General features: G+C 43.0%; 1 protein-coding gene across 2 annotated transcripts in view; it reads left to right on the top strand.

The window, feature by feature from the left end:
• The first annotated feature begins 6,095 nt into the window (after nucleotides 1–6,095).
• The window catches only part of STEAP4 (STEAP4 metalloreductase), a 34,853-nt gene continuing 26,336 nt past the window's right edge, over nucleotides 6,096–14,612 (top strand). Inside the window, exon 1 of one of the 2 annotated variants that reach the window (XM_039523447.1) lies at nucleotides 6,096–6,235. The gene's annotated coding sequence lies outside the window, so the exon portion shown is untranslated. Of the gene's footprint in view, nucleotides 6,241–14,612 lie in introns of both variants that reach the window. The other variant, XM_039523448.1, reaches the window with a different exon arrangement.

The following is a 14,612-nucleotide window of genomic DNA, read 5'->3' as shown; positions in this document are numbered from 1 at the left end:
AGGATTAGAAATTATTGTACTAATCCCTTTGGAATGCAGCAGCTGTGGTCTACTAGACAGGGGATAATTGATGCATTTCACTGGAATTATCACCTTCATCTTCTTCCTTTCAGCCACAGCAGAGAAGTTGTCACTTCCCCCATGGGAGGAGTGGGCATGGAGGGATCCCTAGTTCTCGCCTTGCTAAAGCTACTCCCCTGCTGTGAGAAAAGATGTGCCCTTCCAAAGAATGTGTTTATAACCCTGCTTGCCAATGTCCTGAAACTTCAGGTCCTGGAGAGATGCCTTGACACCACACTTGGGGTGTAGTAGAGAAGGGGATCTTTTGTCAGACAGGTCCTTTCCTATCAGAGAGAAACTCAGCTTATAGCAAGTCATTTTGTGACAAAAACCATATCACTAAAGGAGGGTTCCACTGTATATATTTTGAGAGAGAAATTTGTAATCCCTAAATCAACTAGCAGATAAAAATTTTGAGGTTTACTAATGAAAAGCACTGAATACGAGTTAGATATTATTTATTTCACTGCTCTGGTAACTTGATCATTATATTTCATGTCTGAAAGGTCATAAACATTATTTTTAAGAAAAAAACCAGAACAACTTGTACAGTATTTAACAATAGGGTTGCAGTATTCAAATGAACTTGCCATTTGTATGATAATTAGCTGAATCACTTCCAATGGCACAAGCATAACAGTGAGTAGTGGTCTTGAAATTGAACTGTATAAAAGAGAATAGGTAATATTCCTCTAACATCCTGAATGTAATTTTAAAAAGCAAGTCAAATGACAGTTTTGCATAACTATTTTAATAAACATGTATCTGTGACATAATTCAATTACACTGCACACTAAACACATAAAGACCCTGAAAAAGGCTTGACACATCTCAATGGTCTGATGACATTAGAAACCACTCAACCACTCTATCCTGGAGCTTATCATGCTGTCATCAGAAGTTATTTACCCATCTAAGTATAGTTCATTATGGCATGGTCTTAATATGCATAGTTACCTATGCATTACAATCTGTCTCTGCAATTAATTGTACTATCACAAACATAACATCATATACCAGTCCTACTGAAATTGGCACAACTCTAATTACATCAAAGGAATTATACTAGCATTGAATGACCTTATATCTTCATCTGTTCCTACTGCTTGTTCCTCCGTTGAAAATAATGATCGTGTTTAGAACAGTAAACAAAAGAAAGGGAAATGTAAAACATATGTTGTCCTGAAGAACTGGCCTCTGAATAGGATGTTTTTCCGTGTACTCCATGAAACTTCAGCCTTTAACTCCTTAGTTTCAGAAGTTCCCAGCAAGAAGGCTAGTACTGAAAATGAATTTTCCAGGAGTTGATAGCAGTATGGATTACAAACAGTGAGTTAAATACTGTACTGTACATAATCAGTAGATCTCTAGTTCAATTGCCTGGTCTGGTTTTCATTATATATCTTGTTCAAAGTCATTAATATTTTTTTACTATAGCTTCAGTTCATTCATTACATTTTAGTTTCAAAGCTGCTAAATATACAGCATAAAATACCAACTATGGTTACAGCAGCAGAAATACACATTTGTGAGAACTTATAAAGCACAGATATTGAGGGGGGAGAAAGCTGCCAAGTGGCCTCCTGCTCAAATATAATTAAGTCATAATACATTAAAAATTTCTCTCCAATATCTGAGTCCTACCAAGTGAGCTGGTTTCAGAATATTATTATGAAGGAAACTACAGGACAGGCATCAAATCCAGGGTGAGAGATTGGCTTTCCACAAGATGTCCTATGGTAACCCCATCCAAACACAACAGTATTGCATTGTGGAATTGACATAAATCCAAATAAAGGTATAAAGAGGAGGAGAAAACACCACCCCAGGCTCATGGACATTGCTGAATAAACTTTAGGAAAAGACCAGACTGACAGATGTGTTAGGATAGTTTATGGCAACAGTTCACAACAGACAGTCCACAGCCCCCTGGGCATCCACGAACCCTTTCAGGTGGGCCACGAGGCTTCGTGGCTAAAACTCAGAGGCTGAGCCCCAGAACCTCCCATGAGGCTGAAGCCAGGAGCTGTGGGACTGAAGCCCTGGTCCCTGATGCCCCCCGCAGGGCAGAAGCCCTGAGCCCATGGGCAGAGTTGGGGGGACATAGGGGTGTTGCCCCTCCCTGAAACTACAGTGCAAGAGCCGAGGTGAGTCGGGGGTGGAGGTGATGCTCCCTTCCTGGACCCCACCGTGCAGAGCTGACTCGACCCACACAGACTCCTGCCCACCCAGAATAGAAGTCAAACTACACCTATGCCTGAGTGCCGCCCCTTCCCACCCCCCTAGCCCCCGGCCCAGAGCCTCAAGTTCCGCCCCCGTTCGCTGCTGGGCCCTGGCCTTTTTATAGCACGTTGTGGGGGCCTCAGAAAGAAAAAGGTTGAGAACCCCTGGTTTTGGGGACACATCTAAGCAACTATTCAAGTCAGGCCTAGGCTGACAGGAGCTGACAGACTTTACTATATGTTCAGAGGTCTTTATGAAATAAGTCAGCCAAACAGCCATTCTCATTTCAGTCTCTCTATTCTGTCGGACATGCAGTCACAGAACAAAAATAATTTGTCCAGTCCTGTGAGGTGCTCTGCACCTATTGGTTGATGATGATGTTCAGCAACTTCCAGAACAAAGCACTTACAGTATCAGACACCATCACAACTACACAATAGCTCACCTCCCATTGCACAAATGTACCTTTCTGCACCAACCAGGGTAGGGCAAACCTTCACAGCCTAACTCTGCCAATCATTTAAAGAATTTTTATCAATATTTTATGCCAATTATTTTCTTTCATTTGACCTGTTGGCGATGATTGTATTCTAGTGAAACTTCAGTTACAGGTATTTTGGTTTCCACCTGAGATTAAAAAACACAAAACTTTAAAACTACCCATCAGACAAGATACAGAACTACCATGAAATATAATTTCAGGAGGTTGTGTAAAACCTAGAGATCACTTTGTCTAGGGTGTCAGTTATTTTGATGAGGATGCTTTAGCATATTGGCAACCAAAGTAGTCTGCAGAGGGCATATTCCAAGAAGCAAATGAACACCTGTGTTCTCCAGAATTGTAGCCTTGGAATACATTTCAAGGCAAGACTAATTAGGTGCACAGCAGTCCAGGCTGGATGTGACAAAGGTATGTATGATTATGGCAAGCTCTACATCCCAAGAAAAACCATTGGATTTTCCAGGTAAGACAGACTTATCAAGGATGACTATTGCCTATAGTCACAACATAGTCATATATGCTGAAAGAGCAATCAAGGATGATGGCAAATTCCACAGCCGTTTCACCACTGAGAGCCTGACTTATGACACCAATCACCACCTCACAATGCAGCATCTCACAATACTGCAAAGACTATATAATGCCCCAATGGGCATTATTTAGTCTTTGCTGCATTGAGTTTTAACCAATTGTCTTTAATCCCAATGAAAAAAAGTTGGCTGGCAAAGAAACAGTCTAATAGCCAAGAAACAGGCAATAATGATAGAATTGAAAGTGCTGCATATAGTGGTGCATTTTGACATCCACATACTGATGTTATCTCAGACCATAGTTTCATATGATCTCCCCCACTAGCCTTTATGTATATTTAAGAGTAGGAGGATACTATGGCACCCTATAGGTACCAATGAACAAGTGCCTATGAACTCTCCTCCTTTCCAGGAATTATCAAAGCCATTCAAGAACAACCCTACCCATTCCCACCAAGAACCACAGCCTCAGACAGATAGCGTCAATGGTTATTGAAAGATCTAACCATAGAGGCTGACGTCTAATGACACCGGTGGGTGCTCAACCCCCCTATGCCTCCGGCCCCACCCCATTCCAACCCCTTCCCCAAATCCCCGCACCAGCCCCACCTCTTTCCCGCCTCCTCCCCTGAGTGCACCATGTTCCCGCTCCTCCCCCTCCCTCCATGAGCTTGCTACTGCTACAGCTGTTTGGCAGTGGCAAGCGCTGGGAGGAGCAGGGAGGAGGTGCGCTCAGGGGTGGAGGTGAAGGAGAGAAGGTGGGGCAGGGAGCTTGGCTGCTTGGCTGCCAGTGGGTGCAGAGCACCCACTAATTTTTCCCCGTAAGTGCTCCAGCCCTGAAGCACCCACATAGTTGGCGCCTATGGGCAGCTTATCACTGTTGTTGTAGTCCTGTTGGTCCCAGGATATTAGCTAGACAAGGTGGATGAGGTAATATCTTTTACTGGAACAACGTCTGTTATTAAAGTTGGTCCAGTAAAAGGTATTACCTCACCCACCTTGTCTCGCTAGTTCCTTTGCCCACAGTATGCACTGTTTAGACTGTGCCTTGTTCCCCTTCCCAGCTCTCTAATTCATTGTCTTGTGATTGGCACGAAGGGAGCTAGTTTGGCATAGCATGCGGCTTTAAAGTATTATAGCAAACAGGAAAGTACTCAAGCATCATTGGTGTTCATTCCCTTACTGTGTCAGTGTGATTCTGACCAAAAAAAAAAAAAAAAGATTGTGTCCCTCTCCTTTCCCCCTTACCTCTTAAATGCTGTACTTTCTCCAAAGAGGACAGTGACACCCTTTATATTCTGGCTTAGCGATCAGGTTGGGCAAAACCAGTGATTTATTTAGACGAAGGTAGCTAGAAAAGTCACCCCCTCTCTCCAAAAGAATGAGCTGTTCCCTGGCTTTTAACATTTGATAACTCCCCACTCTCTGTATATTTGTCTTTGGCCTGCGTTATCATTTGTTACATTACAAAATGTTGTTTCCCTGGATCTGCAGCTTCAGGACATTTGCGTAACACAGCCACTCCGAACAGTTCCCATCTAGGACTTTTACAAATAAATCACTGGGCAGGAAACAGATCAAAGCCAGCCAACTTTCTGGCGTTTGCATCTAGTAATAATTGGGAAATTCCAACAATATCAAAATCACTGGCATGTGTTCCCAGCCCAAAGCCTCTATTCTGATATAATGCCTTGCCAGAAAGCACAGAGGCAGCTACAGAGAAGATTTGGAAGGCTTGTCCCCTACATGGGGGAATTATGAGCTAACATCCCCCAGAAAACAGCCTGTTGCTCAAATCCAGCCGACTAGCTGTTATCTTCCTGCACCCTTCTGGCTCCACGGTGAGGCTTCCGAGCAAGGGGCGTGACAGGTGACTGTTGCTTCCTTCCAGCGAGGGTGGGCCATAGACACCTGCAGATCCTGCCACTGAAGGGCTTAAACAAGAGTAGCTCCGCTGAGTTTGGGGAGGGTGCAAGGCCCCATCTCAATCAGGGGAAGCTCTGTGTTTTTTGCCGCCCCAAGCACGGCAGTCACGCAGATTCGGTGGTATTTCTGCGGGTGATCTGCCAGTCCCGCACCTTTGGCGTACCCGCCGCCGAATTACCGCGAAAGCTGCGGGACCGGCGGACCTCTCGCAGGCAAGCCACCGAAGGCTGCCTGACTGCCACCCTCACAGCAACCGGCAGGCCGCCCTCCACGGCTTGCCGCCCCAGGCACGTGCTTGCTGCGCTGGTGCCTGGAGCCGCCCCGATCTCAGGGGGCCCACCTTAGGCCCACCCCTACTTTGAAGGGCTCAGGTTCTCACCAGGGCTGTGCCTGGCGCTGGGTGGTGGTAGGGGCAGGGCACAGGCCGTTCTCAAGCTGCCCCGTCACTTGCCCTGGCAGAGCCCAGCCCCGCCCTGCCTTGGCATCAGTTAGGCCAGTTTCAGAGCCCCTCTCCTGCCGCAGCCAGCCAGAGCAACACGCTACCCCTCCCGGCCTGGGCAGTGGGCACAGAGCCAGCCCCATGCCTAGGGCCCGTGTCCCCCCCCCCCCCGCCCCCGCAGTGCTGTGTCCCCAGCCACGCCCGCCTCCTGCAGCTGCTGCGCCCCGCAGCGGGTCAGCCAGAGCCGGCCGGGCGCCAGGCGCGTGGCGGTGCCAGCCTGACCCCTCTTGCCCCGCACAGCCGCCGGGTTTTCCCGGGGGCGCTGCCGGGAAATTCTCACTCTGCACAGTGGGCAGCCTTGCAAAACCTCTCTCTCTCGCCGCTCCTCCCCGCCCCGCTGGCGGATAAATGCCTGGCAGGCTCGCGAGTCCCACAGCTCTTCCACTCCGCTCCAAGCTGTGAGACGCGGCTCTGCAGCGGCCCGAGCCCGGCTGGGGAGGCGCTGGTTTGCTCACTACAGGCATCATCCCTCACCGAGAGTCGCGGGAGGGGGAGGTAAGTTAAGTTTCTCAGGTGTCCCTCGCCTCCCGCAGCTCCAGCGGAGCGGGACTGCTCGCCAAATTGCTCCCTGCCGTTTCTGACCCGAGGCAGGTTATATTTTTGCCAAGTCTGCACTACTCAGATGGCCATGAACTCAAACTGCTAAAGTGTCCCGTAGGAGTTTGCCCTGACTTCCCCCCGTGACATACCTAGGGATGTCTCGCTTCCTGTCTCTTTCTTCTCTGTTAATCACCTTTCACAACATGTTCCTCGCGAAGAGGTGGTGGAAAGGGGCACCACCCGAGATTTGTTGGGACTTTTTTGTAAGATAAAAATTAACTGTGGACTGGAAATCAGGTCAGTCTGTTACAGAGTTCATAGTTTTTAAAAACACAAAATCCGATCCCAGGTTTATTCAGTCTTTTAAAGGTATTTGTCATATTTAAAGGAAGTAAGCAAAGCACCCAGAAATACTGCTTTTGTTTTTTTAAAAAATAAATACATAAAAATACTAACTAGACTGAAAAGCAGAGTTTCTTGGTAACTACAATACCAGAAATTTTGTTTTGGATTTTAGCAATCAAAGCAAAAACATTCCCATGGTATTTGATTTTCCTGATCCTGTAGTTATAACTCATCAGTTGTTGAAAGGATAGCTAGATACTACAAATTTCTTTTTCCTTTTGCAGATTCTGATATGGACTTCATTGTTGCTATGGTCAGAAATCAGTGTTTCAATAATAATGTATTATTGTTTAAAATGTATATTTTATAGGTTGATAAGCAAATGTCTCCTTTGTTGCAGAAGGGGAAAGATTTTTCCCTAACAATAACTTGTACCAGACTATTAATTCAGAGGCCACTTGAGGCTGTCAGAACTATTCCTATCTTTGATATATGAAAATTTCATATTCCCTGTAAACCTGCAATCATATAAAACGTCACTCAAAGGACAGCACATTTTTTTCAGCTTCTTGTTCTTTTATAAAACGATGCATTCAGTTGAGACTGTAATTTATTCATTTATTTTTCTTTTTTTGAGATACGGCCTTTCCAAAGTTCCCAGATTTGTTGATAGTAATGATTCAGAATAGCATGAAATTGTAATAACTAAGAAAGTACTCTTACTGCACCAAAATATTTCAGTAGTCTATGCGAAATCAAGTTTACTAGTACTTTCTTCTTCCAGAGTGAAAAGTACTTAACATATTTGTATAGCAGTGGGCCGGACAACATGTTCCAATTACTTCCCTTCTTAGAACACAGAAGACACGTAGCTGGCTAAAATAGCACACTTAGTGATACACAGGAGTATTACAAACACTTTAAAGCATGATATTGAGGATCTGTACATTCTCAGTCTACTCTTGCGTATCCAAATCCCTTTTCTTAGTTCATTTTGAGATTGTCTTAGGACAAAATGGAAGGAGAAAGCAGCTCCAAAACATACTCACTAATAGAAATGGTAGGAAAAAAACATGATTTCATGTGATTTTTTTTCATTTGATTTTCAAGAAATTTTCTGGATGATATGATTTTTATTTCAATTTGGAATCAAATTTTAATTTCATTTTTATTTTTGAAGACTAGCTTTTTCCAGTTTTACGGTATCCCTCCTCACACTCACTTTGTCTTCCTTTATTCTGGTTTGTCACTGAGTGCAATAAAACAAATAAATGTCCAGGAACCATCTTACCCAACTCCCACCCACACTCCTTTTTACACTCTAACTTTTCAAAACTTCTCCAACTTTGGAAGGGTTACCAAGTGTCAAGCAGAAAAGTGAAATTCAAACTTTGCAAAAGTTACCAAGTTGGAGAAGCTCTGAAAAGTCTTTTTTTGGTGGGGGAAGAGAGGAGAGAAGGAAAAGGGGGGAAATGACAAAGTATGGGAGGGCAGCCTTGGACATTATTTGTGTTATTGTATTCAGTCACTAAAAAGAAGGGGCAAGGGAGATGGGGGGCAAAACTTTCAGATTCTTTTCATCTTTCAAAACTAAAAGAAAATTTCAATTTGAAATGTCATTTCAAAATTTCCCCATCAAAAATAGAAAAAAAAATCACCAAAAGTGATATTTTCCTACAGAAACACATTGTTTTCAGTGAAACCTCATTTTTCAACCAGCAAGGTTTCAGCCAAAAAATGTCAAGCTGCATTCATTAAACACCCAGGAAAATCCTGTTCTCAAGTGAGGCCAGGGGTCTTTATACAACAAAATCCATCTCAAAATTAACTATAAGGCTGGATTTAAAATGTGTGTGTGCGCATGCACCCATACACATGGGGCTAGTTGTAGCTAGGCCTGAAAATCTGTTTTGTGATAGAGGGCATGTAAGGAACAGCCCAAGATCAATTCCAACATGGGAGACTAACTGTCCGTTTATCCACACCTGCCATAATAAAGTGTCTGAACAGTCAGTCATTTTACACACAAAACTCCCATTGACTTCAACACAAGTTTCACACATGTACTGACTACAGGCCTGGGACATTACTGTTTTTTACTTTGCATTGCAAATAAGGGTGAATTGGAATAATAAGGGCATTGCACCTGATACCAGTCCATGAGGTTGGCTAGTCATTCATCATGTTACTATGCAGACCTAACTTTCAGAGTACTGTACCTCCAGAACTCCTGCAGGGCTTAGAGCTGCCACCAAATTGCTAAGAGCGGAACAAACCCAAATCAGCATTATGTCTTATGTATCATGTTCTAAAGTACACGGATATAGGAAATATCATGTGGTGTTTCTGTACATCTCTATTGCTTTAGCACCATTATTGGGTGGCAGCAGTCTTCAGAGAGAAGCCACCATAGTTTCTATTATATAATTTAAGTAACTCGTGGTCTCTGAGTCAGGCTCATCCCTGGTTTAATTCCATTTATTTCTTTCCCCCTGAAATGTGAGAGATCATGGCAGAGGAGATGTTTTTGGTCTTAGAAGGCTGAAGTTAGTTTAAACCGCACTAATGGGGCTTTAGGAGCTATGAGTACAGTTGTAACGAAGAAACAATGAATGATATTAGAGAATGACAGGGTGGCTGAAAAGCCTTGGTTTATGTGCACAGACACCTTTGTGACTGACCTTATTTGGTCAGGAAAGGGGTAAGAACAAAAAGATTTCTTTCTGATCCCTCTAGTCCTTCTGTTTCACAACAGATTAAGAAGAAAAAAGCCCACAAGCCATGCTGCAGGAACTAATTGGTTGTTATTTTGATAGGCAATTTAGATCAGAATAATTTTGTTTTAAATTAAACAATGGCATATTTAAAGAGTTTATTCTTTTTCTAAAATCAGCAAAGAGTCCTGTGGCACCTTATAGACTAACAGACGTATTGGAGCATGAGCTTTTGTGGGTGAATACCCACTTTGTTGGATGCATGTTATGCATGTCATGCTCCAATACGTCTGTTAGTCTATAAGGTGCCACAGGACTCTTTGCTGCTTTTACAGATCCAGACTAACACGGCTACCCCTCCGATACTATTCTTTTTCTAAACACTCTCCTCAATCTGCATTTTATCAATCAAAATGACTGTTGTTTGGGGCATTTCTCTTAATAAAACAGCTCGAGTGGTAGTGCTTTACACTGTTGTGTCAGAGACCTGACTTCAGTATCTAACAAGGGTATTTAAGAGCAAAATTCCCTGTTCAGATTTAAGTGATGGAAGTACTGACTGATATTCTGTTGTCCCTGCTGGTACAGACCTTCCATTAATGTTAACGGGAAAGGAGAATATCAGAATTTAGATTTGCTGTGTGTATTTTAGGAGAATTGTCCCCTAAATATCTGAGCAGTCAGGGTCTGAGAGCAATTCCAAGGCATTGACCCAAATTCTGCCCAAACTGTTTAGCCTTCCTGAAGTCAATTGAGATCCATTGGGTGTAAATCAGAGCAGAATTGAGCTTAGGCCAGCTGCCAGGAGGTAGAAAACAGTGTGCCACATTGCTTTGGGAATGTCCACCTGGACACAGAATTGGGTCATGCTCTGCTGTTGTTTTAACAAGGAGATGCAGGGGGAAGTAAAGGACTGAGTTGTTGTCATAAACATGTTGTTAACATTACGTTACTGCTTAATTACCAACTAGGTCTGAATAGCCCTGTCTTCAGCTCTTCTTGTTCCTACATTGTGGGGACAACACTCCTAGTTCCAGTGATGACAGCAACTATTTTGCTGTCCAGCATGTCCAGCAGACAACCTCTCCAAAATGTAGTGTCATATCGCCAGACCTCTAAGAAACTTGTTCATAGTGTTGACATCACTAATGGACAGAAGAAGATAGATTCTAATAAAATACTTAGGGAACTGTTTACACCATTTATCAATCAGTTTTTAGCAGGTGGTCTCATTGGATCCAGTGTATTATAAATGCTGCCATATTTATATGAAACTCTGGCATGGTTTGGGCTGTGAGGGGTCCAAAAATATTTAGTATTATTCATTTCTCTTCTTGAGGATATTACACTATTTTTGGAAATTGCACACTTTAAACAGCTTTTCTATACATGCAAAATATTTGCAAGCACTGCTGTTCTGTTTTAGAAAATATATTTGGGAAAATGTCAAGAATTTCAAATAAGAATTGATTTAACTGCCACTTCCTCAATTCCAAAGTAATTCTGGAGTTCTGCAATTCCAGACATACAGATTAAGAGGCCCAGATTATCCACTCCACTGTGTGTTGTGCCTCCAGTTCAAAGTAATCTGAATACCAGCACGGTCAGTAACTGAAGGAGCAGCCAAATGGCATAGAGCCTGCATAGAAATATAAAGGGTTGGGAAATGGGTGTGACCAAGATTTCCCTGCAGCAATGACCCCTCAGAGCCATTGGCAACTGCCATAATTTAGAGCAGCCTTCAGATGACCATACCAGTACACAGTGTTAGAAACCTGGACATGGGCAGTCCTGCCTAGTTGTCAGAGCCAGACTCAAGCTTAATGATAGGAGCAGACATCCAGAGCAGGGAAACAGAAGCAAGGGTCAGCATCAGAGTCAGAAACCAGAGCCAAAGCCAAGGGTCAAGGTAGAGTCAGATCCAGAAATCCAAGGCAAAGGTCAGAACGGGGTTACCTGTAATCAGGGAAGATAGGAGCAGGGCTGGGTCTGAGACAGGAGCAGAGCTGGGGAAAGGCAGGAGCAGAGACTAATGCATCCATAGGGAAATGCTTTGAGCAACCAGTGCCCTGCTGCTGGTTTTAAGCACATATCTGCTGATCCCCTCCACCAGTTGTGCTGTTTAACCAGTCAGGTGACTGGGCTCTTAAATTGCCTGGGGGTTAAGCTAGCAGGTAAACAGACTAGCTGCTGTCTGACACCCAGGAACTCAGGGAAGGTAAAAATAGCTTACACTAGCCACCTTTGCACTGATACTATGCACTCTTCAGACATACTGAAGAGTACAGTCATACTATCACACTGGTAGCAGAAATCTTTACAGGTTAGTTTGTTAAACATTTCATTTCTGTAACAAAATATTGAGTAGTTACACAAGGGAATAGCCTCCCTCTTCCACAGTCTTTAAAATTTGCATAAAATTTATGTCCATATTACACAATCAAGAGTTTCCTTTATGGGCACTGCCTACATTAGGTTAAAAGGTGTTGTAAATATACATTACATTAAGCAATACCAAAAAGTTACAGTCTACGCTGTCTGGGGAACTTTACAAGAAATGACTCTTATAGTGTGATCTGATTGCAACATCTGTTGACAGATCTTTAGTCAGGTCTGTTGACCCAGTCAGTGCATTCTCTAATGATTCTCCCCAGTGGGGATAGTAAGCCAGAAGTATTGCAGCTGGTTCAAACAGACTCCCTCACTTCGTCCCTTTGTGAGGTACCTCACATTTGCAAATGATTCCAAAATCCCTGCTTTCAGCAATAGTACCTGGAAAACATAGTTTACAAGGTGTCCCAAAATGCACTGATATAATCACAGTTGTCAGGTAAGCCGTGTGTGTACATACCAAAATGGATTGTCAAGAATGGTGTTGCCATGTGGACACGTCAAATTGCTACAAGGCCAGGGGATATATAAAACATCTTATCACTCTTTGATTCTATAGGTATAGCAGCATTTGTTCACGCAAGCTTTTCAGAAACTACTGCAAGGCTGACTGCTAGCCATTGCTTGGGGATTTTCTTCATCGGCAGTTATTTCCCCAACTCTTCTGTTTGCAAGTAGCACAAGTATAACTGGTACATTACAAGGCATCTGGGACACTACAGGTTGCAACAATAAGTTAGAAAGAATGGAAGTCAGCAGCTCGGGGTGGGGGAAGAAAAAGAGAAAACCGAGCCAATCTGACAAACAGGAGAAAAGGAAATCCAGAAAGGAAAAGGTGATAAAGGAAGGCCAAAATGGGCAACGCTGAACAGAGCTGCATAGGGAGGCTTCATATCAAGCTTTGAAAACTACAGAAGGACTCTGGTGGACATAAACAGGGAAGGGGGATCATAGGAGGGAATGCTGAATTGAGAAGGTGCTGCTCTTAGTCCATTCAAGACAGAACCTTAAAATGGATGGAAAACAAAGGACAGCCCAGAGGATTTCAGTTGTCTTGGATAGGAGGAGATGGCTAGATGGTGCCTCAGGCCTCAGTTCAAATATTTATATTGGGTGACCAGTTTCAAGTTTACTTTGTTATTAATATGGCAAGGTTTACATGTAAGTGCTGGTACCAGTCCTTCCTTAAGACTCTGGAAAGGGGAATGATCAGTTTCAGAACAGTCTTGGTAATATTTTTAATGTAGTGATCACTTCTTACAGAAATTACAGCAGAACTGGGTCTTTGCCCCTCATTTTACCTTGACTCCAAAGTACCCTGAATCTAAGCACATGTTTTGTGGGTGCAACATGACTGTGAGGCAGGCTCTAATGAGAGAGAAAGTGGATGAATTCCTCAAGAATCTGTCAAGGACATAGAAAATAAGCAAGAGGGAAAGAAAGGATTCTTTCTTTCTTGAAAATAGTATTTTATCAAAATATGGCAGTCCACAGCATTGTGCAAGCAAGAATGCAGATAAAATGAATGTACTGTAAAATCAGTTCTGGACCATATCCAACGTGTCTTTGATCCTGATCATGTGTTCTGTTTGTTTTGGCAGGCAAAACTCTTGCTTGAGCTATTTCTCTTTTAATAATTCCAACTTGTTCTCGCTCTTTCTCCCACCCTGCAACTTTATATTTTGTGATGGAGAGCCAAGAAACCTCACTGAAACCTTTCCACAACAGTAGGTAGCCTGCAGTTTAATTTAGTCTATTCATCTGCATTCCAGAAGCGGTAGGTAACAAAGCAGAATGGGCCTGATTTTCCTCTCAATTGCACCAACACAGAAGCAAGAGTAACTCCACTGAAGTCAACAGTTACCCTTGTGTAGGTGCGAAGAGAATCAAGCCGATAGTATGTTTCCATAGCTGAACAGATTGTTTTCTGTGTATTGTTTAAAGTGACTGGTTTTGAACCAGCTGTGTGAGTAGTTATCTGGATGCAAGAGCACAGCCAGCTAGTTAGTTCATGGATGTGTCTAGCAGTGTCCTACTGATGGACATTCCAAATATTCTACCACCTCATAGTTCTAAGTCTCTGTAGAGACCAAAATAATATAAGAGGATCATAATTCAAACATGTTTGCTCACTTGCTCTCACTAACCTCCTGGTCTTTTGACAAGTAGAGAATATTATATACATATATAGAGCTATATGTACACCTTAGGCACTTTTAGGATACCCCTCATTATAATATTACTGAATATTAAGCACAGGTTGCCTTATTGGTATAGCCCCACATTGAGGGAGCCTGCTCACAGTCCAAGCAGGAGCTCCCAGAGGAATTGTTATCTGGTGTACAGGGGATTTGAAAATGTGGGTTTCGGTGACTTAGCCAAGATCCCAGAGCAAGTCATTGGTCGAGTTGTAATAGATCTCCCACCTCTCAGTCCTGTGCTTTAACTAGGCCTCAGACTTCTGGTGGAATCTTTTTCTATTCAGTGCACAGTTCACTGGATTAAATTAGTGCTTGATACTTTTAAAACTCTGAACAGTTTGACAACTCTGAAAGTGCAGAGAAAATAACTTGACTTTTACCTGGGTCTTGTGTATTTATGGGAACAGTCTGAGGAAGTGAGATTTTCAGCTTTTTCAGTAGGGTGTTATGATTTAGACAACATTAAGCACACCTATTAAGACCTATACTTCATATATTTGAAGAACCTCCAGACAGCTTTAGTGTTCTCCTAATAAAAAGCAGATGTGGAAACAGAATACCTGTGTGTTGTCTGTAGTAGGATTGATCATCTCTAACAATTCGTTTTATCAGCTTTGTCAGCCTCAGGGCTCTGGACCTTTTGCTGAGAGTAACTGCCCAAGAAAGAACCTCATTTACTTA

The sequence above is a fragment of the Mauremys reevesii genome, linkage group 2 (genome assembly GCF_016161935.1).
Source record: "Mauremys reevesii isolate NIE-2019 linkage group 2, ASM1616193v1, whole genome shotgun sequence".
NCBI lineage: Eukaryota > Metazoa > Chordata > Testudines > Geoemydidae > Mauremys > Mauremys reevesii.
This window is presented reverse-complemented; position numbering and strand designations above follow the sequence as displayed.